General features: G+C 39.7%; 12 non-coding genes and 2 pseudogenes across 12 annotated transcripts; 10 read left to right on the plus strand and 4 right to left on the minus strand.

The window, feature by feature from the left end:
* Window positions 1–17,809: 17,809 nt before the first annotated feature.
* LOC134999624 (U1 spliceosomal RNA) lies at window positions 17,810–17,973 on the plus strand. The gene has a single exon (XR_010201703.1). It is a non-coding gene; the product is annotated as a U1 spliceosomal RNA (small nuclear RNA).
* A 152-nt stretch (window positions 17,974–18,125) lies between these two features.
* Window positions 18,126–18,288, plus strand: LOC134999980 (U1 spliceosomal RNA). Its single transcript, XR_010202041.1, has one exon. It is a non-coding gene; the product is annotated as a U1 spliceosomal RNA (small nuclear RNA).
* Window positions 18,289–18,962: 674 nt separating this feature from the next.
* Window positions 18,963–19,126, plus strand: LOC135000059 (U1 spliceosomal RNA). Its single transcript, XR_010202096.1, has one exon. It is a non-coding gene; the product is annotated as a U1 spliceosomal RNA (small nuclear RNA).
* A 152-nt stretch (window positions 19,127–19,278) lies between these two features.
* On the plus strand, window positions 19,279–19,441 carry LOC134999912 (U1 spliceosomal RNA). The gene has a single exon (XR_010201977.1). It is a non-coding gene; the product is annotated as a U1 spliceosomal RNA (small nuclear RNA).
* A 674-nt stretch (window positions 19,442–20,115) lies between these two features.
* On the plus strand, window positions 20,116–20,279 carry LOC134999870 (U1 spliceosomal RNA). The gene has a single exon (XR_010201937.1). It is a non-coding gene; the product is annotated as a U1 spliceosomal RNA (small nuclear RNA).
* A 152-nt stretch (window positions 20,280–20,431) lies between these two features.
* LOC134999438 (U1 spliceosomal RNA) lies at window positions 20,432–20,583 on the plus strand (annotated as a pseudogene).
* Window positions 20,584–21,268: 685 nt separating this feature from the next.
* Window positions 21,269–21,432, plus strand: LOC134999705 (U1 spliceosomal RNA). The gene has a single exon (XR_010201781.1). It is a non-coding gene; the product is annotated as a U1 spliceosomal RNA (small nuclear RNA).
* A 152-nt stretch (window positions 21,433–21,584) lies between these two features.
* Window positions 21,585–21,747, plus strand: LOC134999952 (U1 spliceosomal RNA). The gene has a single exon (XR_010202016.1). It is a non-coding gene; the product is annotated as a U1 spliceosomal RNA (small nuclear RNA).
* A 674-nt stretch (window positions 21,748–22,421) lies between these two features.
* On the plus strand, window positions 22,422–22,585 carry LOC134999843 (U1 spliceosomal RNA). The gene has a single exon (XR_010201911.1). It is a non-coding gene; the product is annotated as a U1 spliceosomal RNA (small nuclear RNA).
* Window positions 22,586–22,737: 152 nt separating this feature from the next.
* LOC134999995 (U1 spliceosomal RNA) lies at window positions 22,738–22,872 on the plus strand (annotated as a pseudogene).
* Window positions 22,873–23,725: 853 nt separating this feature from the next.
* LOC135000020 (U1 spliceosomal RNA) lies at window positions 23,726–23,888 on the minus strand. Its single transcript, XR_010202060.1, has one exon. It is a non-coding gene; the product is annotated as a U1 spliceosomal RNA (small nuclear RNA).
* A 152-nt stretch (window positions 23,889–24,040) lies between these two features.
* On the minus strand, window positions 24,041–24,204 carry LOC134999824 (U1 spliceosomal RNA). Its single transcript, XR_010201895.1, has one exon. It is a non-coding gene; the product is annotated as a U1 spliceosomal RNA (small nuclear RNA).
* A 674-nt stretch (window positions 24,205–24,878) lies between these two features.
* On the minus strand, window positions 24,879–25,041 carry LOC134999996 (U1 spliceosomal RNA). Its single transcript, XR_010202053.1, has one exon. It is a non-coding gene; the product is annotated as a U1 spliceosomal RNA (small nuclear RNA).
* A 152-nt stretch (window positions 25,042–25,193) lies between these two features.
* On the minus strand, window positions 25,194–25,357 carry LOC134999828 (U1 spliceosomal RNA). Its single transcript, XR_010201899.1, has one exon. It is a non-coding gene; the product is annotated as a U1 spliceosomal RNA (small nuclear RNA).
* Between the last annotated feature and the right edge of the window lie 277 nt (window positions 25,358–25,634).

A 25,634-nucleotide genomic window follows, 5' to 3' on the forward strand; every position in this document is an offset into this window, starting at 1 on the left:
AATAAAAGAGCAAAAATATCAATCCCAGTTTTGGATTACTTTAATTAACAAAAAAAATGCATATAGCAGAGGATAGTTTCAATCTGCCTACCTCTGGGTTATGGACCCAGCATGCTTCCATTACAGTACTCTGCTGCACATGTAAGTGCAAGAGATCCTGAAGCACTCACTCATCATGGGAAAGTACCAATGTGTTTCTTCATTGGTTGATGGAAGAAACATCTTACAAAAACTCTCCACATTATTGACTTTTTAAAATGTTTCTAGGAATCGTTCTAGATGAATGCTTATTAGCCTTTGTCAGTATATAGTTTTGCAAAGTGTCGCTGTGGCGCAATCAGTTAGTGTGTAAGGCTATTAACCAAAAGGTTGGTGGTTCAATCCCACCCAGGGACTTAATTGACCTTGTTATCAGATTTTGGTGATCTTTAAGTAGACAAGTCAAAATTTCAAACCCCCTGTTATGGTGTAGGGTACCTGGCCTTCTCTGATGTAATCAGAGTTAGATTTGATTCAGTGATTTTATAAAAACAGCTAGGAAGCACAATTTAGCAGAGAAAAAGAAATATGCTGGCAGAAAAATCCAATTGAGTGATTAAACAGCTCTTCATTTTCTGGCTTTATTTTTATGCTAACTAATTTGTTCTCTGAAAAGTGTCCACAAAGCCAAGTATCTGATTAACATATTTGTAGTGATGGTTTTTCACCTATTACTAAATTAAACTTGCTTCATTGGAAAGGCAGCAAGATGCATCCTCATTTCAATATCTACTGAAATAATACAGGTTGACACCAGGAAACATTAACGCCACTGCATCCTTGCTGCTTTCTCATGTGGAAGTCTGTTTAATGTGAAAACAAGGTGATATCTAATTAGCACACAGGTAAGGAATTAAGAAAATCTTTATTTAAGGGTGAAGATGTTTCTCACAAAATCGTTGCCCCAATGCATCATTGAAATTCAAGCTGGAAAGATGATTTTAATATATCACTTGTACATTTTGTATTGCTCTTCTGGTGACAATGTAGTTTGTTTTTGTCAATTACCATTTTAATAATCGGGTAAAGAAAATTAATTGGATTTTTGAAAGAAAACAATACTGTCAATATACTATTAAAACAAATTAAAATGGTAAAAGTTATTGTACTTTAAGTAAAAATAAAAGCTAAAATATCAATCCCAGTTTTGGATTACTTTAATGAACAAAAAAAAAATGCATATAGCAAAGGATAGTTTCAATCTGCCTACCTCTGGGTTATGGGCCCAGCATGCTTCCAGTGCAGTACTCTGCTGCACATGTAAGTGCAAGAGATCCTGAAGCACTCACTCATCATGCGAAAGTACCAATGTGTTTCTTCATTGGTTGCTGGAAGAAACATCTTACAAAAACTCTCCAGATTATTTACTTTTTAAAGTTTTTCTAGGAAACGTTCTAGATGAATGCTTATTAGTCTTTGTCAGTATGTACTTTTTGCAAAGTGTCTCTGGCGCAATCGGTTAGTGTGTTCAGCTATTAATCAAAAGGTTGGTGGTTCAATCCCACCCAGGGACGTAATTGACCTTGTGATCAGATTTTGGTGATATTTAAGTAGACAAGTCAAAATTTCGAAAACCCCTGTTATGGTGTAGGGTACCTGGCCTTCTCTGATGTAATCAGAGTTAGATTTGATTCAGTGATTTTATAAAAACAGCTAGGAAGCACAATTTAGCAGTGGGTTGCAGAGAAAAAGAAATATGCTGGCAAAAAAATCCAATTGACTGATTAAACAGCTCTTCATTTTCTGGCTTTATTTTTATGCTAACAAATTTGTTCTCTGAAAAGTGTCCACAAAGCCAAGTATCTGATTAACATCTTTGTAGGGATGGTTTTTCACCTATTACTAAATTAAACTTGCTTCATTGGAAAGGCAGCAAGATGCATCCTCATTTCAATATCTACTGAAATAATACAGGTTGACACCAGGAAACATTAACGCCACTGCATCCTTGCTGCTTTCTCATGTGGAAGTCTGTTTAATGTGAAAACAAGGTGATATCTAATTAGCACACAGGTAAGGAATTAAGAAAATCTTTATTTAAGGGTGAAGATGTTTCTCACAAAATCGTTGCCCCAATGCATCATTGAAATTAAAGCTGGAAAGATGATTTTAATATATCACTTGTACATTTTGTATTGCTCTTCTGGTGACAATGTAGTTTGTTTTTGTCAATTACCATTTTAATAATCGGGTAAAGAAAATTAATTGGATTTTTGAAAGAAAACAATACTGTCAATATACTATTAAAACAAATTAAAATGGTAAAAGTTATTGTACTTTAAGTAAAAATAAAAGAGCAAAAATATCAATCCCAGTTTTGGATTACTTTAATTAACAAAAAAAAAATGCATATAGCAGAGGATAGTTTCAATCTGCCTACCTCTGGGTTATGGACCCAGCATGCTTCCATTACAGTACTCTGCTGCACATGTAAGTGCAAGAGATCCTGAAGCACTCACTCATCATGGGAAAGTACCAATGTGTTTCTTCATTGGTTGATGGAAGAAACATCATACAAAAACTCTCCACATTATTGACTTTTTAAAATGTTTCTAGGAATCGTTCTAGATGAATGCTTATTAGCCTTTGTCAGTATGTACTTTTGCAAAGTGTCGCGGTGGCGCAATCAGTTAGTGTGTAAGGCTATTAACCAAAAGGTTGGTGGTTCAATCCCACCCAGGGACTTAATTGACCTTGTTATCAGATTTTGGTGATCTTTAAGTAGACAAGTCAAAATTTCAAACCCCCTGTTATGGTGTAGGGTACCTGGCCTTCTCTGATGTAATCAGAGTTAGATTTGATTCAGTGATTTTATAAAAACAGCTAGGAAGCACAATTTAGCAGTGGGTTGCAGAGAAAAAGAAAAATGCTGGCAGAAAAATCCAATTGAGTGATTAAACAGCTCTTCATTTTCTGGCTTTATTTTTATGCTAACTAATTTGTTCTCTGAAAAGTGTCCACAAAGCCAAGTATCTGATTAACATATTTGTAGGGATGGTTTTTCACCTATTACTAAATTAAACTTGCTTCATTGGAAAGGCAGCAAGATGCATCCTCATTTCAATATCTACTGAAATAATACAGGTTGACACCAGGAAACATTAACGCCACTGCATCCTTGCTGCTTTCTCATGTGGAAGTCTGTTTAATGTGAAAACAAGGTGATATCTAATTAGCACACAGGTAAGGAATTAAGAAAATCTTTATTTAAGGGTGAAGATGTTTCTCACAAAATCGTTGCCCCAATGCATCATTGAAATTCAAGCTGGAAAGATGATTTTAATATATCACTTGTACATTTTGTATTGCTCTTCTGGTGACAATGTAGTTTGTTTTTGTCAATTACCATTTTAATAATAGGGTAAAGAAAATTAAGTGGATTTTTGAAAGAAAACAATACTGTCAATATACTATTAAACAAATTAAAATGGTAAAAGTTATTGTACTTTAAGTAAAAATAAAAGCTAAAATATCAATCCCAGTTTTGGATTACTTTAATGAACAAAAAAAAATGTATATAGCAAAGGATAGTTTCAATCTGCCTACCTCTGGGATATGGACCCAGCATGCTTCCATTGCAGTACTCTGCTGCACATGTAAGTGCAAGAGATCCTGAAGCACTCACTCATCATGCGAAAGTACCAATGTGTTTCTTCATTGGTTGCTGGAAGAAACATCTTACAAACACTCTCCAGATTATTGACTTTTTAAAGTTTTTCTAGGAAACGTTCTAGATGAATGCTTATTAGTCTTTGTCAGTATATACTTTTTGCAAAGTGTCTCTGTGGCGCAATCGGTTAGTGTGTTCAGCTATTAATCAAAAGGTTGGTGGTTCAATCCCACCCAGGGACGTAATTGACCTTGTGATCAGATTTTGGTGATATTTAAGTAGATAAGTCAAAATTGCAAACCCCCTCTTATGGTGTAGGGTACCTGGCCTTCTCTGATGTAATCAGAGTTAGATTTGATTCAGTGATTTTATAAAAACAGCTAGGAAGCACAATTTAGCAGTGGGTTGCAGAGAAAAAGAAATATGCTGGCAGAAAAATCCAATTGAGTGATTAAACAGCTCTTCATTTTCTGGCTTTATTTTTATGCTAACTAATTTGTTCTCTGAAAAGTGTCCACAAAGCCAAGTATCTGATTAACATATTTGTAGTGATGGTTTTTCACCTATTACTAAATTAAACTTGCTTCATTGGAAAGGCAGCAAGATGCATCCTCATTTCAATATCTACTGAAATAATACAGGTTGACACCAGGAAACATTAACGCCACTGCATCCTTGTTGCTTTCTCATGTGGAAGTCTGTTTAATGTGAAAACAAGGTGATATCTAATTAGCACACAGGTAAGGAATTAAGAAAATCTTTATTTAAGGGTGAAGATGTTTCTCACAAAATCGTTGCCCCAATGCATCATTGAAATTCAAGCTGGAAAGATGATTTTAATATATCACTTGTACATTTTGTATTGCTCTTCTGGTGACAATGTAGTTTGTTTTTGTCAATTACCATTTTAATAATCGGGTAAAGAAAATTAATTGGATTTTTGAAAGAAAACAATACTGTCAATATACTATTAAAAAAAATTAAAATGGTAAAAGTTATTGTACTTTAAGTAAAAATAAAAGCTAAAATATCAATCCCAGTTTTGGATTACTTTAATGAACAAAAAAAAATGCATATAGCAAAGGATAGTTTCAATCTGCCTACCTCTGGGTTATGGGCCCAGCATGCTTCCAGTGCAGTACTCTGCTGCACATGTAAGTGCAAGAGATCCTGAAGCACTCACTCATCATGCGAAAGTACCAATGTGTTTCTTCATTGGTTGCTGGAAGAAACATCTTACAAAAACTCTCCAGATTATTGACTTTTTAAAGTTTTTCTAGGAAACGTTCTAGATGAATGCTTATTAGTCTTTGTCAGTATGTACTTTTTGCAAAGTGTCTCTGTGGCGCAATCGGTTAGTGTGTTCAGCTATTAATCAAAAGGTTGGTGGTTCAATCCCACCCAGGGACGTAATTGACCTTGTGATCAGATTTTGGTGATATTTAAGTAGACAAGTCAAAATTTCGAAAACCCCTGTTATGGTGTAGGGTACCTGGCCTTCTCTGATGTAATCAGAGTTAGATTTGATTCAGTGATTTTATAAAAACAGCTAGGAAGCACAATTTAGCAGTGGGTTGCAGAGAAAAAGAAATATGCTGGCAAAAAAATCCAATTGACTGATTAAACAGCTCTTCATTTTCTGGCTTTATTTTTATGCTAACAAATTTGTTCTCTGAAAAGTGTCCACAAAGCCAAGTATCTGATTAACATCTTTGTAGGGATGGTTTTTCACCTATTACTAAATTAAACTTGCTTCATTGGAAAGGCAGCAAGATGCATCCTCATTTCAATATCTACTGAAATAATACAGGTTGACACCAGGAAACATTAACGCCACTGCATCCTTGCTGCTTTCTCATGTGGAAGTCTGTTTAATGTGAAAACAAGGTGATATCTAATTAGCACACAGGTAAGGAATTAAGAAAATCTTTATTTAAGGGTGAAGATGTTTCTCACAAAATCGTTGCCCCAATGCATCATTGAAATTCAAGCTGGAAAGATGATTTTAATATATCACTTGTACATTTTGTATTGCTCTTCTGGTGACAATGTAGTTTGTTTTTGTCAATTACCATTTTAATAATCGGGTAAAGAAAATTAATTGGATTTTTGAAAGAAAACAATACTGTCAATATACTATTAAAACAAATTAAAATGGTAAAAGTTATTGTACTTTAAGTAAAAATAAAAGAGCAAAAATATCAATCCCAGTTTTGGATTACTTTAATTAACAAAAAAAATGCATATAGCAGAGGATAGTTTCAATCTGCCTACCTCTGGGTTATGGACCCAGCATGCTTCCATTACAGTACTCTGCTGCACATGTAAGTGCAAGAGATCCTGAAGCACTCACTCATCATGGGAAAGTACCAATGTGTTTCTTCATTGGTTGATGGAAGAAACATCTTACAAAAACTCTCCACATTATTGACTTTTTAAAATGTTTCTAGGAATCGTTCTAGATGAATGCTTATTAGCCTTTGTCAGTATATAGTTTTGCAAAGTGTCGCTGTGGCGCAATCAGTTAGTGTGTAAGGCTATTAACCAAAAGGTTGGTGGTTCAATCCCACCCAGGGACTTAATTGACCTTGTTATCAGATTTTGGTGATCTTTAAGTAGACAAGTCAAAATTTCAAACCCCCTGTTATGGTGTAGGGTACCTGGCCTTCTCTGATGTAATCAGAGTTAGATTTGATTCAGTGATTTTATAAAAACAGCTAGGAAGCACAATTTAGCAGTGGGTTGCAGAGAAAAAGAAATATGCTGGCAGAAAAATCCAATTGAGTGATTAAACAGCTCTTCATTTTCTGGCTTTATTTTTATGCTAACTAATTTGTTCTCTGAAAAGTGTCCACAAAGCCAAGTATCTGATTAACATATTTGTAGTGATGGTTTTTCACCTATTACTAAATTAAACTTGCTTCATTGGAAAGGCAGCAAGATGCATCCTCATTTCAATATCTACTGAAATAATACAGGTTGACACCAGGAAACATTAACGCCACTGCATCCTTGCTGCTTTCTCATGTGGAAGTCTGTTTAATGTGAAAACAAGGTGATATCTAATTAGCACACAGGTAAGGAATTAAGAAAATCTTTATTTAAGGGTGAAGATGTTTCTCACAAAATCGTTGCCCCAATGCATCATTGAAATTCAAGCTGGAAAGATGATTTTAATATATCACTTGTACATTTTGTATTGCTCTTCTGGTGACAATGTAGTTTGTTTTTGTCAATTACCATTTTAATAATCGGGTAAAGAAAATTAATTGGATTTTTGAAAGAAAACAATACTGTCAATATACTATTAAAAAAAATTAAAATGGTAAAAGTTATTGTACTTTAAGTAAAAATAAAAGCTAAAATATCAATCCCAGTTTTGGATTACTTTAATGAACAAAAAAAAATGCATATAGCAAAGGATAGTTTCAATCTGCCTACCTCTGGGTTATGGGCCCAGCATGCTTCCAGTGCAGTACTCTGCTGCACATGTAAGTGCAAGAGATCCTGAAGCACTCACTCATCATGCGAAAGTACCAATGTGTTTCTTCATTGGTTGCTGGAAGAAACATCTTACAAAAACTCTCCAGATTATTGACTTTTTAAAGTTTTTCTAGGAAACGTTCTAGATGAATGCTTATTAGTCTTTGTCAGTATGTACTTTTTGCAAAGTGTCTCTGTGGCGCAATCGGTTAGTGTGTTCAGCTATTAATCAAAAGGTTGGTGGTTCAATCCCACCCAGGGACGTAATTGACCTTGTGATCAGATTTTGGTGATATTTAAGTAGACAAGTCAAAATTTCGAAAACCCCTGTTATGGTGTAGGGTACCTGGCCTTCTCTGATGTAATCAGAGTTAGATTTGATTCAGTGATTTTATAAAAACAGCTAGGAAGCACAATTTAGCAGTGGGTTGCAGAGAAAAAGAAATATGCTGGCAAAAAAATCCAATTGACTGATTAAACAGCTCTTCATTTTCTGGCTTTATTTTTATGCTAACAAATTTGTTCTCTGAAAAGTGTCCACAAAGCCAAGTATCTGATTAACATCTTTGTAGGGATGGTTTTTCACCTATTACTAAATTAAACTTGCTTCATTGGAAAGGCAGCAAGATGCATCCTCATTTCAATATCTATTGAAATAATACAGGTTGACACCAGGAAACATTAACGCCACTGCATCCTTGCTGCTTTCTCATGTGGAAGTCTGTTTAATGTGAAAACAAGGTGATATCTAATTAGCACACAGGTAAGGAATTAAGAAAATCTTTATTTAAGGGTGAAGATGTTTCTCACAAAATCGTTGCCCCAATGCATCATTGAAATTCAAGCTGGAAAGATGATTTTAATATATCACTTGTACATTTTGTATTGCTCTTCTGGTGACAATGTAGTTTGTTTTTGTCAATTACCATTTTAATAATCGGGTAAAGAAAATTAATTGGATTTTTGAAAGAAAACAATACTGTCAATATACTATTAAAACAAATTAAAATGGTAAAAGTTATTGTACTTTAAGTAAAAATAAAAGAGCAAAAATATCAATCCCAGTTTTGGATTACTTTAATTAACAAAAAAAATGCATATAGCAGAGGATAGTTTCAATCTGCCTACCTCTGGGTTATGGACCCAGCATGCTTCCATTACAGTACTCTGCTGCACATGTAAGTGCAAGAGATCCTGAAGCACTCACTCATCATGGGAAAGTACCAATGTGTTTCTTCATTGGTTGATGGAAGAAACATCTTACAAAAACTCTCCACATTATTGACTTTTTAAAATGTTTCTAGGAATCGTTCTAGATGAATGCTTATTAGCCTTTGTCAGTATATAGTTTTGCAAAGTGTCGCTGTGGCGCAATCAGTTAGTGTGTAAGGCTATTAACCAAAAGGTTGGTGGTTCAATCCCACCCAGGGACTTAATTGACCTTGTTATCAGATTTTGGTGATCTTTAAGTAGACAAGTCAAAATTTCAAACCCCCTGTTATGGTGTAGGGTACCTGGCCTTCTCTGATGTAATCAGAGTTAGATTTGATTCAGTGATTTTATAAAAACAGCTAGGAAGCACAATTTAGCAGTGGGTTGCAGAGAAAAAGAAATATGCTGGCAGAAAAATCCAATTGAGTGATTAAACAGCTCTTCATTTTCTGGCTTTATTTTTATGCTAACTAATTTGTTCTCTGAAAAGTGTCCACAAAGCCAAGTATCTGATTAACATATTTGTAGTGATGGTTTTTCACCTATTACTAAATTAAACTTGCTTCATTGGAAAGGCAGCAAGATGCATCCTCATTTCAATATCTACTGAAATAATACAGGTTGACACCAGGAAACATTAACGCCACTGCATCCTTGCTGCTTTCTCATGTGGAAGTCTGTTTAATGTGAAAACAAGGTGATATCTAATTAGCACACAGGTAAGGAATTAAGAAAATCTTTATTTAAGGGTGAAGATGTTTCTCACAAAATCGTTGCCCCAATGCATCATTGAAATTCAAGCTGGAAAGATGATTTTAATATATCACTTGTACATTTTGTATTGCTCTTCTGGTGACAATGTAGTTTGTTTTTGTCAATTACCATTTTAATAATCGGGTAAAGAAAATTAATTGGATTTTTGAAAGAAAACAATACTGTCAATATACTATTAAAACAAATTAAAATGGTAAAAGTTATTGTACTTTAAGTAAAAATAAAAGCTAAAATATCAATCCCAGTTTTGGATTACTTTAATGAACAAAAAAAAATGCATATAGCAAAGGATAGTTTCAATCTGCCTACCTCTGGGTTATGGGCCCAGCATGCTTCCAGTGCAGTACTCTGCTGCACATGTAAGTGCAAGAGATCCTGAAGCACTCACTCATCATGCGAAAGTACCAATGTGTTTCTTCATTGGTTGCTGGAAGAAACATCTTACAAAAACTCTCCAGATTATTGACTTTTTAAAGTTTTTCTAGGAAACGTTCTAGATGAATGCTTATTAGTCTTTGTCAGTATGTACTTTTTGCAAAGTGTCTCTGTGGCGCAATCGGTTAGTGTGTTCAGCTATTAATCAAAAGGTTGGTGGTTCAATCCCACCCAGGGATGTAATTGACCTTGTGATCAGATTTTGGTGATATTTAAGTAGACAAGTCAAAATTTCGAAAACCCCTGTTATGGTGTAGGGTACCTGGCCTTCTCTGATGTAATCAGAGTTAGATTTGATTCAGTGATTTTATAAAAACAGCTAGGAAGCACAATTTAGCAGTGGGTTGCAGAGAAAAAGAAATATGCTGGCAAAAAAATCCAATTGACTGATTAAACAGCTCTTCATTTTCTGGCTTTATTTTTATGCTAACAAATTTGTTCTCTGAAAAGTGTCCACAAAGCCAAGTATCTGATTAACATCTTTGTAGGGATGGTTTTTCACCTATTACTAAATTAAACTTGCTTCATTGGAAAGGCAGCAAGATGCATCCTCATTTCAATATCTACTGAAATAATACAGGTTGACACCAGGAAACATTAACGCCACTGCATCCTTGCTGCTTTCTCATGTGGAAGTCTGTTTAATGTGAAAACAAGGTGATATCTAATTAGCACACAGGTAAGGAATTAAGAAAATCTTTATTTAAGGGTGAAGATGTTTCTCACAAAATCGTTGCCCCAATGCATCATTGAAATTCAAGCTGGAAAGATGATTTTAATATATCACTTGTACATTTTGTATTGCTCTTCTGGTGACAATGTAGTTTGTTTTTGTCAATTACCATTTTAATAATCGGGTAAAGAAAATTAATTGGATTTTTGAAAGAAAACAATACTGTCAATATACTATTAAAACAAATTAAAATGGTAAAAGTTATTGTACTTTAAGTAAAAATAAAAGAGCAAAAATATCAATCCCAGTTTTGGATTACTTTAATTAACAAAAAAAATGCATATAGCAGAGGATAGTTTCAATCTGCCTACCTCTGGGTTATGGACCCAGCATGCTTCCATTACAGTACTCTGCTGCACATGTAAGTGCAAGAGATCCTGAAGCACTCACTCATCATGGGAAAGTACCAATGTGTTTCTTCATTGGTTGATGGAAGAAACATCTTACAAAAACTCTCCACATTATTGACTTTTTAAAATGTTTCTAGGAATCGTTCTAGATGAATGCTTATTAGCCTTTGTCAGTATATAGTTTTGCAAAGTGTCGCTGTGGCGCAATCAGTTAGTGTGTAAGGCTATTAACCAAAAGGTTGGTGGTTCAATCCCACCCAGGGACTTAATTGACCTTGTTATCAGATTTTGGTGATCTTTAAGTAGACAAGTCAAAATTTCAAACCCCCTGTTATGGTGTAGGGTACCTGGCCTTCTCTGATGTAATCAGAGTTAGATTTGATTCAGTGATTTTATAAAAACAGCTAGGAAGCACAATTTAGCAGTGGGTTGCAGAGAAAAAGAAATATGCTGGCAGAAAAATCCAATTGAGTGATTAAACAGCTCTTCATTTTCTGGCTTTATTTTTATGCTAACTAATTTGTTCTCTGAAAAGTGTCCACAAAGCCAAGTATCTGATTAACATATTTGTAGTGATGGTTTTTCACCTATTACTAAATTAAACTTGCTTCATTGGAAAGGCAGCAAGATGCATCCTCATTTCAATATCTACTGAAATAATACAGGTTGACACCAGGAAACATTAACGCCACTGCATCCTTGCTGCTTTCTCATGTGGAAGTCTGTTTAATGTGAAAACAAGGTGATATCTAATTAGCACACAGGTAAGGAATTAAGAAAATCTTTATTTAAGGGTGAAGATGTTTCTCACAAAATCGTTGCCCCAATGCATCATTGAAATTCAAGCTGGAAAGATGATTTTAATATATCACTTGTACATTTTGTATTGCTCTTCTGGTGACAATGTAGTTTGTTTTTGTCAATTACCATTTTAATAATCGGGTAAAGAAAATTAATTGGATTTTTGAAAGAAAACAATACTGTCAATATACTATTAAAACAAATTAAAATGGTAAAAGTTATTGTACTTTAAGTAAAAATAAAAGCTAAAATATCAATCCCAGTTTTGGATTACTTTAATGAACAAAAAAAAATGCATATAGCAAAGGATAGTTTCAATCTGCCTACCTCTGGGTTATGGGCCCAGCATGCTTCCAGTGCAGTACTCTGCTGCACATGTAAGTGCAAGAGATCCTGAAGCACTCACTCATCATGCGAAAGTACCAATGTGTTTCTTCATTGGTTGCTGGAAGAAACATCTTACAAAAACTCTCCAGATTATTGACTTTTTAAAGTTTTTCTAGGAAACGTTCTAGATGAATGCTTATTAGTCTTTGTCAGTATGTACTTTTTGCAAAGTGTCTCTGTGGCGCAATCGGTTAGTGTGTTCAGCTATTAATCAAAAGGTTGGTGGTTCAATCCCACCCAGGGACGTAATTGACCTTGTGATCAGATTTTGGTGATATTTAAGTAGACAAGTCAAAATTTCGAAAACCCCTGTTATGGTGTAGGGTACCTGGCCTTCTCTGATGTAATCAGAGTTAGATTTGATTCAGTGATTTTATAAAAACAGCTAGGAAGCACAATTTAGCAGTGGGTTGCAGAGAAAAAGAAATATGCTGGCAAAAAAATCCAATTGACTGATTAAACAGCTCTTCATTTTCTGGCTTTATTTTTATGCTAACAAATTTGTTCTCTGAAAAGTGTCCACAAAGCCAAGTATCTGATTAACATCTTTGTAGGGATGGTTTTTCACCTATTACTAAATTAAACTTGCTTCATTGGAAAGGCAGCAAGATGCATCCTCATTTCAATATCTACTGAAATAATACAGGTTGACACCAGGAAACATTAACGCCACTGCATCCTTGCTGCTTTCTCATGTGGAAGTCTGTTTAATGTGAAAACAAGGTGATATCTAATTAGCACACAGGTAAGGAATTAAGAAAATCTTTATTTAAGGGTGAAGATGTTTCTCACAAAATCGTTGCCCCAATGCATCATTGAAATTCAAGCTGGAAAGATGATTTTAATATATCACTTGTACATTTTGTATTGCTCTTCTGGTGACAATGTAGTTTGTTTTTGTCAATTACCATTTTAATAATCGGGTAAAGAAAATTAATTGGATTTTTGAAAGAAAACAATACTGTCAATATACTATTAAAACAAATTAAAATGGTAAAAGTTATTGTACTTTAAGTAAAAATAAAAGCTAAAATATCAATCCCAGTTTTGGATTACTTTAATGAACAAAAAAAAAAATGCATATAGCAAAGGATAGTTTCAATCTGCCTACCTCTGGGTTATGGGCACAGCATGCTTCCAGTGCAGTACTCTGCTGCACATGTAAGTGCAAGAGATCCTGAAGCACTCACTCATCATGCGAAAGTACCAATGTGTTTCTTCATTGGTTGCTGGAAGAAACATCTTACAAAAACTCTCCAGATTATTGACTTTTTAAAGTTTTTCTAGGAAACGTTCTAGATGAATGCTTATTAGTCTTTGTCAGTATGTACTTTTTGCAAAGTGTCTCTGTGGCGCAATCGGTTAGTGTGTTCCGCTATTAATCAAAAGGTTGGTGGTTCAATCCCACCCAGGGATGTAATTGACCTTGTGATCAGATTTTGGTGATATTTAAGTAGACAAGTCAAAATTTCGAAAACCCCTGTTATGGTGTAGGGTACCTGGCCTTCTCTGATGTAATCAGAGTTAGATTTGATTCAGTGATTTTATAAAAACAGCTAGGAAGCACAATTTAGCAGTGGGTTGCAGAGAAAAAGAAATATGCTGGCAAAAAAATCCAATTGACTGATTAAACAGCTCTTCATTTTCTGGCTTTATTTTTATGCTAACAAATTTGTTCTCTGAAAAGTGTCCACAAAGCCAAGTATCTGATTAACATCTTTGTAGGGATGGTTTTTCACCTATTACTAAATTAAACTTGCTTCCTTGGAAAGGCAGCAAGATGCATCCTCATTTCAATATCTACTGAAATAATACAGGTTGACACCAGGAAACATTAACGCCACTGCATCCTTGCTGCTTTCTCATGTGGAAGTCTGTTTAATGTGAAAACAAGGTGATATCTAATTAGCACACAGGTAAGGAATTAAGAAAATCTTTATTTAAGGGTGAAGATGTTTCTCACAAAATCGTTGCCCCAATGCATCATTGAAATTCAAGCTGGAAAGATGATTTTAATATATCACTTGTACATTTTGTATTGCTCTTCTGGTGACAATGTAGTTTGCTTTTGTCAATAACCATTTTAATAATCGGGTAAAGAAAATTAATTGGATTTTTGAAAGAAAACAATACTGTCAATATACTATTAAAACAAATTAAAATGGTAAAAGTTATTGTACTTTAAGTAAAAATAAAAGAGCAAAAATATCAATCCCAGTTTTGGATTACTTTAATTAACAAAAAAAAAAATGCATATAGCAGAGGATAGTTTCAATCTGCCTACCTCTGGGTTATGGACCCAGCATGCTTCCATTACAGTACTCTGCTGCACATGTAAGTGCAAGAGATCCTGAAGCACTCACTCATCATGGGAAAGTACCAATGTGTTTCTTCATTGGTTGATGGAAGAAACATCATACAAAAACTCTCCACATTATTGACTTTTTAAAATGTTTCTAGGAATCGTTCTAGATGAATGCTTATTAGCCTTTGTCAGTATGTACTTTTGCAAAGTGTCGCGGTGGCGCAATCAGTTAGTGTGTAAGGATATTAACCAAAAGGTTGGTGGTTCAATCCCACCCAGGGACTTAATTGACCTTGTTATCAGATTTTGGTGATCTTTAAGTAGACAAGTCAAAATTTCAAACCCCCTGTTATGGTGTAGGGTACCTGGCCTTCTCTGATGTAATCAGAGTTAGATTTGATTCAGTGATTTTATAAAAACAGCTAGGAAGCACAATTTAGCAGTGGGTTGCAGAGAAAAAGAAAAATGCTGGCAGAAAAATCCAATTGAGTGATTAAACAGCTCTTCATTTTCTGGCTTTATTTTTATGCTAACTAATTTGTTCTCTGAAAAGTGTCCACAAAGCCAAGTATCTGATTAACATATTTGTAGGGATGGTTTTTCACCTATTACTAAATTAAACTTGCTTCATTGGAAAGGCAGCAAGATGCATCCTCATTTCAATATCTACTGAAATAATACAGGTTGACACCAGGAAACACTAACGCCACTGCATCCTTGCTGCTTTCTCATGTGGAAGTCTGTTTAATGTGAAAACAAGGTGATATCTAATTAGCACACAGGTAAGGAATTAAGAAAATCTTTATTTAAGGCTGAAGATGTTTCTCACAAAATCGTTGCCCCAATGCATCATTGAAATTCAAGCTGGAAAGATGATTTTAATATATCACTTGTACATTTTGTATTGCTCTTCTGGTGACAATGTAGTTTGTTTTTGTCAATTACCATTTTAATAATAGGGTAAAGAAAATTAAGTGGATTTTTGAAAGAAAACAATACTGTCAATATACTATTAAAACAAATTAAAATGGTAAAAGTTATTGTACTTTAAGTAAAAATAAAAGCTAAAATATCAATCCCAGTTTTGGATTACTTTAATGAACAAAAAAAAATGCATATAGCAAAGGATAGTTTCAATCTGCCTACCTCTGGGTTATGGACCCAGCATGCTTCCATTGCAGTACTCTGCTGCACATGTAAGTGCAAGAGATCCTGAAGCACTCACTCATCATGCGAAAGTACCAATGTGTTTCTTCATTGGTTGCTGGAAGAAACATCTTACAAACACTCTCCAGATTATTGACTTTTTAAAGTTTTTCTAGGAAACGTTCTAGATGAATGCTTATTAGTCTTTGTCAGTATATACTTTTCGCAAAGTGTCTCTGTGGCGCAATCGGTTAGTGTGTTCAGCTATTAATCAAAAGGTTGGTGGTTCAATCCCACCCAGGGACGTAATTGACCTTGTGATCAGATTTTGGTGATATTTAAGTAGACAAGTCAAAATTGCAAACCCCCTCTTATGGTGTAGGGTACCTGGCCTTCTCTGATGTAATCAGAGTTAGATTTGATTCAGTGATGTTATAAAAACAGCTAGGAAGCACAATTTAGCAGTGGGTTGCAGAGAAAAAGAAATATGCTGGCAGAAAAATCCAATTGAATGATTAAACAGCTCTTCATTTTCTGGCTTTATTTTTATGCTAACTAATTTGTTCTCTGAAAAGTGTCCACAAAGCCAAGTATCTGATTAACATATTTGTAGTGATGGTTTTTCACCTATTACTAAATTAAACTTGCTTCATTGGAAAGGCAGCAAGATGCATCCTCATTTCAATATCTACTGAAATAATACAGGTTGACACCAGGAAACATTAACGCCACTGCATCCTTGCTGCTTTCTCATGTGGAAGTCTGTTTAATGTGAAAACAAGGTGATATCTAATTAGCACACAGGTAAGGAATTAAGAAAATCTTTATTTAAGGGTGAAGATGTTTCTCACAAAATCGTTGCCCCAATGCAACATTGAAATTCAAGCTGAAAAGATGATTTTAATATATCACTTGTACATTTTGTATTGCTCTTCTGGTGACAATGTAGTTTGTTTTTGTCAATTACCATTTTAATAATCGGGTAAAGAAAATTAATTGGATTTTTGAAAGAAAACAATACTGTCAATATACTATTAAAAAAAATTAAAATGGTAAAAGTTATTGTACTTTAAGTAAAAATAAAAGCTAAAATATCAATCCCAGTTTTGGATTACTTTAATGAACAAAAAAAAAAATGCATATAGCAAAGGATAGTTTCAATCTGCCTACCTCTGGGTTATGGGCCCAGCATGCTTCCAGTGCAGTACTCTGCTGCACATGTAAGTGCAAGAGATCCTGAAGCACTCACTCATCATGCGAAAGTACCAATGTGTTTCTTCATTGGTTGCTGGAAGAAACATCTTACAAAAACTCTCCAGATTATTGACTTTTTAAAGTTTTTCTAGGAAACGTTCTAGATGAATGCTTATTAGTCTTTGTCAGTATGTACTTTTTGCAAAGTGTCTCTGTGGCGCAATCGGTTAGTGTGTTCAGCTATTAATCAAAAGGTTGGTGGTTCAATCCCACCCAGGGACGTAATTGACCTTGTGATCAGATTTTGGTGATATTTAAGTAGACAAGTCAAAATTTCGAAAACCCCTGTTATGGTGTAGGGTACCTGGCCTTCTCTGATGTAATCAGAGTTAGATTTGATTCAGTGATTTTATAAAAACAGCTAGGAAGCACAATTTAGCAGTGGGTTGCAGAGAAAAAAGAAATATGCTGGCAAAAAAATCCAATTGACTGATTAAACAGCTCTACATTTTCTGGCTTTATTTTTATGCTAACATGAAGGTGCTTCTCCCAGGGCAAGGCTCACCCATTGCACTCTGGGTGTGCTGCCCCTGCGATTTCCCCAAATGTGGGAAACTTGACTGCATAATTTGTGTTTCCCCTGGTCGGCTCTCGTATAATTCAGATCTCTTTGTCTCAGGTCTCTCTCCAGCCTAGTTTGCTGTCTGTTTCCACTTCTCTTTTCTTCAGCCGCTCCCTTCTATACCCTTGTGCACTATCCTGACTTCTCCTCCAGTCTGCTTACTTTGTGCCTTCCAATGCACAATGCAAACTACAGGAAGTGCTGCAGGGCCCACACCCTTTTACTTGCCTTACAGAGCAGCTCTGGAGCTGTTACAGTGCCCAGCTGCTGCAAGAACTCAGCTTGAATGCTTCAGGGGATGGGGCATGGCCAACATGAGCCCCACACCAAAGGAGGGTGGAGGTGTTTAATGCGAACTAGGGGTCATCCAAGCACCGCAAAAGGCCGCCATGCCCTGCACGCCCATTTTCTCTTTTCATATGCAGATGAGGGTTGAAGCCAACTTTGACCCACTGCTTGGATGACATCACCGTATGCAAATCCGTCTTCTGCAGAACTCCCCCCAGGAATGCTTGCACTAGTTGTTGCATTTGGTTTGTTGTTTGGGGGTGCTTCAGTATTAGGCAGCCTTCTGCCCTCCCATGTTCATCTGAAAATATGTGTTCTCCCTGCAGTTGTTGTCCCCAGATGAGAGTTCCCTTGTGCTGCCTCAGTTGAATCTCCTTTACTTGACAGAGATGTGCATGAGCAGCGGCCCTCCCCAGCCCTATTCCAAATCATACTTATTTTGCATAGGAGATACCATGGTCATGAAGATTGTTCTCCCAGGGTGAGGTTCATTCATTGCATTTTGGGTATGCTGACCCCTGTGATTTCCCCAAATGTGGGAAACTTGACTGCATTATTTGTGGTAGTGGGGGACTGTGTTTGTGCTTTCCTCTGGTCAGCTCTGGTAAAAGTCAGATTTCTTTGTCTCAGATTTTCCTCTAGCCTTGTTCTTCTTTCGAGAGTTCCCTTGTGCTGCCTCAGTTGGATCTCCTTCACTTTACAGGGGGGTACCCGAGCAGCGACCCTCCCCAGCTCTAGCCCAACTCCTACTTACCTGCCAGGTGAGATACTATGATCATGAAGGTGCTTCTCCCAGGGCAAGGCTCACCCATTGCACTCTGGGTGTGCTGCCCCTGCGATTTCCCCAAATGTGGGAAACTTGACTGCATAATTTGTGTTTCCCTTGGTCGGCTCTCGTATAATTCAGATCTCTTTGTCTCAGGTCTCTCTCCAGCCTAGTTTGCTGTCTGTTTCCACTTCTCTTTTCTTCAGCCGCTCCCTTCTATACCCTTGTGCACTATCCTGACTTCTCCTCCCGTCTGCTTACTTTGTGCCTTCCAATGCACAATGCAAACTACAGGTAGTGCTTCAGGGCCCACACCCTTTTACTTGCCTTACAGAGCAGCTCTGGAGCTGTTACAGTGCCCAGCTGCTGCAAGAAATCAGCTTGAATGCTTCAGGGGATGGGGCATGGCCAACATGAGCCCCACACCAAAGGAGGGTGGGGGTGTTTAATGCGAACTAGGGGTCATCCAAGCACTGCAAAAGGCCGCCATGCCCTGCATGCCCCTTTTCTCTTTTCATATGCAGATGAGGGTTCCAGTCAACTTTGGCCCACTGCTTGGATAACATCACCATATGGAAATCCGTCTGCTGCAGACCTTCCCCCAGGAGTGCTTGTACTAGTTGTTGCATATGGTTTGATATTTGATGGTGCTTCAGTATTAGGCAGCCTTCCGCCCTCCCATGTTCATCTGAAAAGATGTGGTCTCCCTGCAGTTGTTGTCCCCAGATGAGAGTTCCCTTGTGCTGCCTCAGTTGAATCTCCTTTGCTTGACAGAGATGTGCCTGAGCAGCGGCCCTCACCAGCCCTATCCCAAATCATACTTATTTTGCATAGGAGATACCATGGTCATGAAGATTGTTCTCCCAGGGTGAGGTTCATTCATTGCATTCTGGGTATGCTGACCCCTGTGATTTTCCCAAATGTGGGAAACTCGACTGCATTATTTGTGGTAGTGGGGGACTGTGTTTGTGCTTTCCTCTGGTCAGCTCTGGTAAAAGTCAGATTTCTTTGTCTCAGATCTTCCTCTAGCCTTGTTCTTCTTTCGAGAGTTCCCTGGTGCTGCCTCAGTTGGATCTCCTTCACTTCACAGGGGGGAACCCGAGCAGCGACCCTCCCCAGCTCTAGCCCAACTCCTACTTACCTGCCAGGTGAGATACTATGATCATGAAGGTGCTTCTCCCAGGGCAAGGCTCACCCATTGCACTTTGGGTGTGCTGCCCCTGCGATTTCCCCAAATGTGGGAAACTTGACTGCATAATTTGTGTTTCCCCTGGTCGGCTCTCGTATAATTCAGATCTCTTTGTCTCAGGTCTCTCTCCAGCCTAGTTTGCTGTCTGTTTCCACTTCTCTTTTCTTCAGCCGCTCCCTTCTATACCCTTGTGCACTATCCTGACTTCTCCTCCCGTCTGCTTACTTTGTGCCTTCCAATGCACAATGCGAACTACAGGTAGTGCTGCAGGGCCCACACCCTTTTACTTGCCTTACAGAGCAGCTCTGGAGCTGTTACAGTGCCCAGCTGCTGCAAGAAATCAGCTTGAATACTTCAGGGGCTGGGGCATAGCCAACATGAGCCCCACACCAAAGGAGGGTGGAGGTGTTTAATGCAAACTAGGGGTCAGCCAAGCGCCGCAAAAGGCCACCATGCCCTGCACGCCCCTTTTCTCTTTTCATATGCAGACGAGGGTTGAAGCCAACTTTGACCCACTGCTTGGATGACATCACCATATGCAAATCCATCTGCGGCAGGCCTTCCCCCAGGAATGCTTGCACTAGTTGTTGCATTTGGTTTGTTGTTTGGGGGTGCTTCAGTATTAGGCAGCCTTCTGCCCTCCCATGTTCATCTGAAAATATATGTTCTCCCTGCAGTTGTTGTCCCAAGATGAGAGTTCCCTTGTGCTGCCTCAGTTGAATCTCCTTTACTTGACAGAGATGTGCATGAGCAGCGGCCCTCCCCAGCCCTATTCCAAATCATACTTATTTTGCATAGGAGATACCATGGTCATGAAGATTTTTCTCCCAGGGTGAGGTTCATTCATTGCATTTTGGGTATGCTGACCCCTGTGATTTCCCCAAATGTCGGAAACTTGACTGCATTATTTGTGGTAGTGGGAGACTGTGTTTGTGCTTTCCTCTGGTCAGCTCTGGTAAAAGTCAGATTTCTTTGTCTCAGATTTTCCTTTAGCCTTGTTCTTCTTTCGAGAGTTCCCTTGTGCTGCCTCAGTTGGATCTCCTTCACTTTACAGGGGGGTACCCGAGCAGCGACCCTCCCCAGCTCTAGCCCAACTCCTACTTACCTGCCAGGTGAGATACTATGATCATGAAGGTGCTTCTCCCAGGGCAAGGCTCACCCATTGTACTCTGGGTGTGATGCTCCTGCGATTTCCCCAAATGTGGGAATCTTGACTGCATAATTTGTGTTTCCCCTGGTCGGCTCACGTATAATTCAGATCTCTTTGTCTCAGGTCTCTCTCCAGCCTAGTTTGCTATCTGTTTCCACTTCTCTTTTCTTCAGCCGCTCCCTTCTATACCCTTGTGCACTATCCTGACTTCTCCTCCCATCTGCTTACTTTGTGCCTTCCAATGCACAATGCAAACTACAGGTAGTGCTGCAGGGCCCACACCCTTTTACTTGCCTTACAGAGCAGCTCTGGAGCTGTTACAGTGCCCAGCTGCTGCAAGAAATCAGCTTGAATGCTTCAGGGGCTGGGGCATAGCCAACATGAGCCCCACACCGAAGGAGGGTGGAGGTGTTTAATGCGAACTAGGGGTCATCCAAGCACCGCAAAAGGCCGCCATGCCCTGCACGCCCCTTTTCTCTTTTCATATGCAGATGAGGGTTGAAGCCAACTTTGACCCACTGCTTGGATGACATCACCGTATGCAAATCCATCTTCTGCAGAACTTCCCCCAGGAATGCTTGCACTAGTTGTTGCATTTGGTTTGTTGTTTGGGGGTGCTTCAGTATTAGGCAGCCTTCTGCCCTCCCATGTTCATCTGAAAATATGTGTTCTCCCTGCAGTTGTTGTCCCCAGATGAGAGTTCCCTTGTGCTGCCTCAGTTGAATCTCCTTTACTTGACAGAGATGTGCATGAGCAGCGGCCCTTCCCAGCCCTATTCCAAATCATACTTATTTTGCATAGGAGATACCATGGTCATGAAGATTGTTCTCCCAGGGTGAGGTTCATTCATTGCATTTTGGGTATGCTGACCTCTGTGATTTCCCCAAATGTGGGAAACTTGACTGCATTATTTGTGGTAGTGGGGGACTGTGTTTGTGCTTTCCTCTGGTCAGCTCTGGTAAAAGTCAGATTTCTTTGTCTCAGATTTTCCTCTAGCCTTGTTCTTCTTTCGAGAGTTCCCTTGTGCTGCCTCAGTTGGATCTCCTTCACTTTACAGGGGGGTACCCGAGCAGCGACCCTCCCCAGCTCTAGCCCAACTCCTACTTACCTGCCAGGTGAGATACTATGATCATGAAGGTGCTTCTCCCAGGGCAAGGCTCACCCATTGCACTCTGGGTGTGCTGCTCCTGCGATTTCCCCAAATGTGGGAAACTTGACTGCATAATTTGTGTTTCCCCTGGTCGGCTCTCGTATAATTCAGATCTCTTTGTCTCAGGTCTCTCTCCAGCCTAGTTTGCTGTCTGTTTCCACTTCTCTTTTCTTGAGCCGCTCCCTTCTATGCCCTTGCGCACTATCCTGACTTCTCCTCCTGTCTGCTTACTTTGTGCCTTCCAACGCACAATGCGAACTACAGGTAGTGCTGCAGGGCCCACACCCTTTTACTTGCCTTACAGAGCAGCTCTGGAGCTGTTACAGTGCCCAGCTGCTGCAAGAATTCAGCTTGAATGCTTCAGGGGCTGGGGCATAGCCAACATGAGCCCCACACCAAAGGAGGGTGGAGGTGTTTAATGCAAACTAGGGGTCAGCCAAGCGCCGCAAAAGGCCACCATGCCCTGCACGCCCCTTTTCTCTTTTCATATGCAGACGAGGGTTGAAGCCAACTTTGACCAACTGCTTGGATGACATCACCATATGCAAATCCATCTGCGGCAGGCCTTCCCCCAGGAATGCTTGCACTAGTTGTTGCATTTGGTTTGTTGTTTGGGGGTGCTTCAGTATTAGGCAGCCTTCTGCCCTCCCATGTTCATCTGAAAATATATGTTCTCCCTGCAGTTGTTGTCCCAAGATGAGAGTTCCCTTGTGCTGCCTCAGTTGAATCTCCTTTACTTGACAGAGATGTGCATGAGCAGCGGCCCTCCCCAGCCCTCTTCCAAATCATACTTATTTTGCATAGGAGATACCATGGTCATGAAGATTTTTCTCCCAGGGTGAGGTTCATTCATTGCATTTTGGGTATGCTGACCCCTGTGATTTCCCCAAATGTGGGAAACTCGACTGCATTATTTGTGGTAGTGGGAGGCTGTTTTTGTGATTTCTTCTGGTCAGCTCTGGTAAAAGTCAGATTTCTTTGTTTCAGATTTTCCTTTAGCCTTGTTCTTCTTTCGAGAGTTCCCTTGTGCTGCCTCAGTTGGATCTCCTTCACTTAACAGGGGGGTGCCCGAGCAGCGACCCTCCCTAGCTCTAGCCCAACTCCTACTTACCTGCCAGGTGAGATACTATGATCATGAAGGTGCTTCTCCCAGGGCAAGGCTCACCCATTGCACTCTGGGTGTGCTGCCCCTGCGATTTCCCCAAATGTGGGAAACTTGACTGCATAATTTGTGTTTCCCCTAGTCGGCTCTCGTATAATTCAGATCTCTTTGTCTCAGATCTCTCTCCAGCCTAGTTTGCTGTCTGTTTCCACTTCTCTTTTCTTCAGCCGCTCCCTTCTATACCCTTGTGCACTATCCTGACTTCTCCTCCCGTCTGCTTACTTTGTGCCTTCCAATGCACAATGCAAACTACAGGTAGTGCTGCAGGGCCCACACCCTTTTACTTGCCTTACAGAGCGTCTCTGGAGCTGTTACAGTGCCCAGCTGCTGCAAGAAATCTGCTTGAATGCTTCAGGGGATGGGACATGGCCAACATGAGCCCCACACCAAAGGAGGATGGAGCAGAAGGCTGCCTAATACTGAAGCACCCCCAAACAACAAACCAAATGCAACAACTAGTGCAAGCATTCCTGGGGGAAGGCCTGCCGCAGATGGATTTGCATATGGTGATGTCATCCAAGCAGTGGGTCAAAGGTGGCTTCAACCCTCGTCTGCATATAAAAACAGAAAAGGGGCGTGCAGGGCATGGTGGCCTTTTGCGGCGCTTGACTGACCCCTAGTTTGCATTAAACACCTCCACCCTCCTTCGGTGTGGGGCTCACGTTGGCTATGCCCCAGCCCCTGAAGCATTCAAGCTGATTTCTTGCAGCAGCTGGCCACTGTAACAGCTCCAGAGCTGCTCTGTAAGGCAAGTAAAAGGGTGTGGGCCCTGCAGCACTACCTGTAGTTTGCATTGTGCATTGGAAGGCACAAAGTAAGCAGACGGGAGAAGTCAGGATAGTGCACAAGGGTATAGAAGGGAGCGGCTGAAGAAAAGAGAAGTGGAAACAGACAGCAAACTAGGCTGGAGAGAGACCTGAGACAAAGAGATCTGAATTATACGAGAGCCGACCAGGGGAAACACAAATTATGCAGTCAAGTTTCCCACATTTGGGGAAATCGCAGGAGCAGCACACCCAGAGTACAATGGGTGAGCCTTGCCCTGGGAGAAGCACCTTCATGATCATAGTATCTCACCTGGCAGGTAAGTAGGAGTTGGGCTAGAGCTGGGGAGGGTCGCTGCTCGGGTACCCCCCTGTAAAGTGAAGGAGATCCAACTGAGGCAGCACAAGGGAACTCTCGAAAGAAGAACAAGGCTAAAGGAAAATCTGAGACAAAGAAATCTGACTTTTACCAGAGCTGACCAGAAGAAATCACAAACACAGCCTCCCACTACCACAAATAATGCAGTCAAGTTTCCCACATTTGGGGAAATCACAGGGGTCAGCATACCCAAAATGCAATGAATAAACCTCACCCTGGGAGAAAAATCTTCATGACCATGGTATCTCCTATGCAAAATAAGTATGATTTGGAATAGGGCTGGGGAGGGCCGCTGCTCATGCACATCTCTGTCAAGTAAAGGAGATTTAACTGAGGCAACACAAGGGAACTCTCATCTGGGGACAACAACTGCAGGGAGAACATATATTTTCAGATGAACATGGGAGGGCAGAAGGCTGCCTAATACTGAAGCACCCCCAAACAACAAACCAAATGCAACAACTAGTGCAAGCATTCCTGGGGGAAGGCCTGCCGCAGATGGATTTGCATATGGTGATGTCATCCAAGCAGTGGGTCAAAGTTGGCTTCAACCCTCGTCTGCATATGAAAAGAGAAAAGGGGCGTGCAGGGCATGGCGGCCTTTTGCGGTGCTTGGATGACCCCTAGTTCGCATTAAACACCTCCACCCTCTTTTGGTGTGGGGCTCATGTTGGCCATGCCCCATCCCCTGAAGCATTCAAGCAGATTTCTTGCAGCAGCTGGGCACTGTAACAGCTCCAGAGCTGCTCTGTAAGGCAAGTAAAAGGGTGTGGGCCCTGCAGCACTACCTGTAGTTTGCATTGTGCATTGGAAGGCACAAAGTAAGCAGACGGGAGGAGAAGTCAGGATAGTGCACAAGGTTATAGAAGGGAGCGGCTGAAGAAAAGAGAAGTGGAAACAGACAGCAAACTAGGCTGGAGAGAGACCTGAGACAAAGAGATCTGAATTATACGAGAGCCGACCAGGGGAAACACAAATTATGCAGTCAAGTTTCCCACATTTGGGGAAATCGCAGGGGCAGCACACCCAGAGTGCAATGGGTGAGCCTTGCCCTGGGAGAAGCACCATCATGATCATAGTATCTCACCTGGCAGGTAAGTAGGAGTTGGGCTAGAGCTGGGGAGGGTCTCTGCTCGGGCACCCCCCTGTCAAGTGAAGGAGATCCAACTGAGGCAGCACAAGGGAACTCTCAAAAGAAGAACAAGGCTAGAGGAAGATCTGAAACAAAGAAATCTGACTTTTACCAGAGCTGACCAGAGGAAAACACAAACACAGTCCCCCACTACCACAAATAAAGCAGTCGAGTTTCCCACATTTGGGGAAATCACAGGGGTCAGCATACCCAGAATGCAATGAATGAACCTCACCCTAGGAGAATAATCTTCATGACCATGGTATGTCCTATGCAAAATAAGTATGATTTGGGATAGAGCTGGGGTGGGCCGCTGCTCAGGCACATCTCTGTCAAGTTAAGGAGATTCAACTGAGGCAGCACAAGGGAACTCTCATCTGGGGACAACAACTGCAGGGAGAACACATATTTTCAGATGAACATGGGAGGGCAGAAGGCTGCCTAATACTGAAGCACCCCCAAACAACAAACCAAATGCAACAACTAGTGCAAGCATTCCTGGGGGAAGTTCTGCAGAAGACGGATTTGCATACGGTGATGTCATCCAAGCAGTGGGTCAAAGT

Source organism: Pseudophryne corroboree, unplaced genomic scaffold (genome assembly GCF_028390025.1).
Source record: "Pseudophryne corroboree isolate aPseCor3 unplaced genomic scaffold, aPseCor3.hap2 scaffold_150, whole genome shotgun sequence".
Taxonomy (NCBI): domain Eukaryota; kingdom Metazoa; phylum Chordata; class Amphibia; order Anura; family Myobatrachidae; genus Pseudophryne; species Pseudophryne corroboree.